The sequence below is a fragment of the Papaver somniferum genome, chromosome 4 (assembly GCF_003573695.1).
Source record: "Papaver somniferum cultivar HN1 chromosome 4, ASM357369v1, whole genome shotgun sequence".
In the NCBI taxonomy this organism is placed as follows: Eukaryota; Viridiplantae; Streptophyta; class Magnoliopsida; order Ranunculales; family Papaveraceae; genus Papaver; species Papaver somniferum.
Window position 1 is genome coordinate 97,117,939 of NC_039361.1, and position 3,656 is coordinate 97,121,594.

Consider the following 3,656-nt stretch of genomic DNA (forward strand, 5'->3'; position numbering starts at 1 on the left):
TTGACCGACCACGGTTGGTTCTTTGGCTTGCAAGGAGTCGGTCCCACATATTTTCATAATTTGACCTAATTTGTTCACATTAGGTTCAAACTCTTCCAAAACAACTTGGAATTTCATCAAATGATCGTCAGTCGATCCCGTGACCAACCAGGGCCGGTCTCATGACCCCTTGGTCGGTCCTTCATATCTTCATAATTTATTAGGTTTTATCACCTAAGGTTCAGATGAACATTATTTTAATGAAGGATTAAACCAGCACTTAATCATCTTTTCACCAACTGGTCTTCAAGAGACTTTGGTATTTTGCTCACTTGAGCATCAGGGCGTTACATGGTCAACTCATCATCCCATGTAGCCGGTCCCTCATTCATTCCGTGGTTGATTTTCAATAAATCATCAATTGATCAGCAATTGATCAAAATTAGGGTTTCGGATCCGAAGCTCTGCAAAACATAATTCTGAGCAGATTCAAACACTAATAATTTTACGTTGATCCCATGATCAACATTCTAATTAATTATACTCGGTTCAGTTACTAATATTTTAAATTAATATTTTATTTTGGTACTGCTACCAATAATTCATCAAACGAGCAACATTTGCTCAGATGAGCAATATTTTCTCAGACTAAGGAATATTGGTTCAACTATCAATATTCAATAATCCATCGAATGAGCAATATTTGCTCACCTTAACTATCAACATTTACTCGAGAGTTATACCTCTGTCTCAACAGACACGTTCAATTCATGAGTCTTAGAACATTTTCAAATCACGTTCGACTCAGCAATACAAGGACTCATCGTCCCATAAAGTCAGCAACTGACTAACTAAAAACACGTCTGCCTTGCAGACTCCACAATCACGAGACATCAATCGTGTTACATGGGGGGTATTAACTAGGGTTTTGGTATGGCGGTCTAAGGCACGTGTGTTCATACACATGATGAGAATGTGAGCAAGTCATGTAATCAGTTGGAGGAGTTATCAAAGTAGTGGATGGAAAATCAACCAAGTCTCCACACGATGAGAAACTGGTTTTATTACGAGTTCCACTTCCCCACTCTTTGACTCCAGTAACTGTCACACTTCATGGGATCAAGGTGTTTACAATTCTAGCAATATAAATAAGTATTTGAATCATGATTGAAGAACAGGACAATCTCTCGTCAACAGACAACAAGTGATTAAGAACTCAGCGTCTGAGTAATTTGTTAGAGCATTGCTCGGTCGAACTCGCATGCGTTGCTATCTCAAGCATGTTTGTCAATGTTAGTGATCAAAACTATAAGTCTTGATTTCTAATCTATTATAGATAAGTCTCGGACTAGGATATAAAGTGTAGTTGAGCTCAAGGACTTCATGGCGATTCATCATACAAGTAGAATAACTACTCAAGGAACCGGTGGAACTTCTCGACAAAAAGGTATGTGAAGACTTGAACTTATCCATCACTCAAAAGTCTATCTACTCTATCTCCTACTCTTTGAGACAAGAAGTCGTATGCTATATATATAGACTTTGATTATACACATTTGGTATTTAGAGACGAGTATACCTCGCCTATCTATATCTCGAAATATGTGTTGGTAAGATTTTCGCTTCGATCAAGTTTATCTTTACCATGTGACGAAAGTCATGATATGTTTCAATCATTTTGAAAATTGCTTTGACGAGAAATGGTGTAACAACTATATAACATCCCCTAAGAATGTTTCAATGATTGAAATGAGAGTTTAGATTACATAACCAAAGGTGGACATAAGCATTGTTATGGAAACACATTTATGTATAAGTCCTATTCCTTGAACCAAAGTTTGTGAACTTTGTTGATCAAGAGAACTGGAAGAATGACGTGAGCCAAGTCCGCGAACTCAGTCCACGAACTGCTGAAGTTCTGAAACCCGAGAATTTCTGCTGGAGTTGACAAACTATTTGCGTGAAGCTAAGTCCGCGAACCGGCGAAGTTCTCATACCCGAGAATTTCTGCTGGAGTTTGTAAACTCTACCCGGTAACTTAAGTCCGCGAATCTAGTCTGCGAACTTGAGAAGGTTATATATCTGAAGATGATTTCTGAACTTAAACTTAAAAAGACTAAGGAATGCAGTTTGCAAACCGTGGCTATAAAAGTTCATGAACCGATTCAAGTGAATCAAATCATTTTTGCTTCAATTGTGTCTTGTGTAGTACATAAGATTTTCTTGCAATTGAACAACTCTCTAACTAGTTCATTTGAAGTCATTTGAACTAGTTATGGTGAAGAAGAACCTGGTTGATATGAAATGCTCATATGGCTAACCTTTTGGTTAACTATTGTCGAACCAACACTTGCATACGTTTGGGTACGGTTAACAAACCTAGAAGCGTGCATTGTCAAGTGTGTGTAACAAGCTAAGTTTTCGATCTAACGGTTGAGAAATATTAGCTTGAATCTAAATTAGGTTTTTATCTAACAGTGAATATTGAATGTTTTGTTACTAAGCTAACATTGATTGCAAACCCTGATTTGAAAGACTATATAAAGGAGACATCTAGTATTGTGCAAAAATAATCCCTACACCTTACGTGTGATACTAGTTTGTGTGATAGAGTTGATTCTCCTTTAACCTTTGGTTTTCTTCTTCTAAAACCAGGTTAACGACTTAAAGACTTCATTAGGATTGTGAAGCCAGACCGATACTACTTTTATTGTAGTTGTGTGATCTAATCTTGCAACTTCTATTGTACGAGTACAATCAAGTTGATTGACTTGAGATTGATATCTCCGATAAGCAAGATATAAAAACTAATCAGAAACATCTTTGTCTCATTGTTTGTGATTCCGCAACATCTTGTTTCGTTACCATACGATTAAGATTGTTGTGAGGTGATTGATGAGGAAGTTCATAAGGCTCTTACAGACAAAATGTCAGAGAAAACTCAAGATAAAGTGAAAGCCAAAGAAACATCTTCGGTTGTTGATCCTGAAGTCACTAATCTATGTAGTAGATGATGAGGAAGTTCCTAAAGCTGCAGACAACCCACCACCGAAAGAACCGTCCAGTTTCATCACTCGTGAAGACCTGGAATGCCTCTTGGAGGATCGTGGAATAGATAAGACGTCCTATGTCCACCGTCACCAACCTCCATACCCCTCTGCTACACAAAGGATTCCTCTGCCAAAAGGTTATACCTCTCGAACGTTCACTCTTTATGATGGAACAGGCAATGCTCAAGAGCATGTTTCTCGGTTTCTGGAATTACTGGGTGAATATGAGAATAACCATGTCGTCCGTTTGAAGGAATTTTCAAAGTCTCTGACAGGTAGAGCATACACCTGGTACAACAACATCACACCAGGAAGTATCGCCAGTTGGGGAGAGATGATTAATGCTTTCTACATAAAATACTTCTTCGTTTCAGAGCAAGTCACTCTCTCTGATCTAGGAAGGATGTATCAAAGGAGAAATGAATATCCCAATGACTATGTGAAAAGATTCAGAGTTCAAGCCTTGGATTTCCACGACCCAGATGTCACAGAGCAACAACTTGTAGACTTGTGCATCAACGGAACGATCCCGGTCTACAGAGCTTTATTGTAAAATCTCTGGTTCCAGAATTTTTCATAACTTCATGAAGCAGCTAAACGATTAGCAACTACCGCACCTGCTTTACT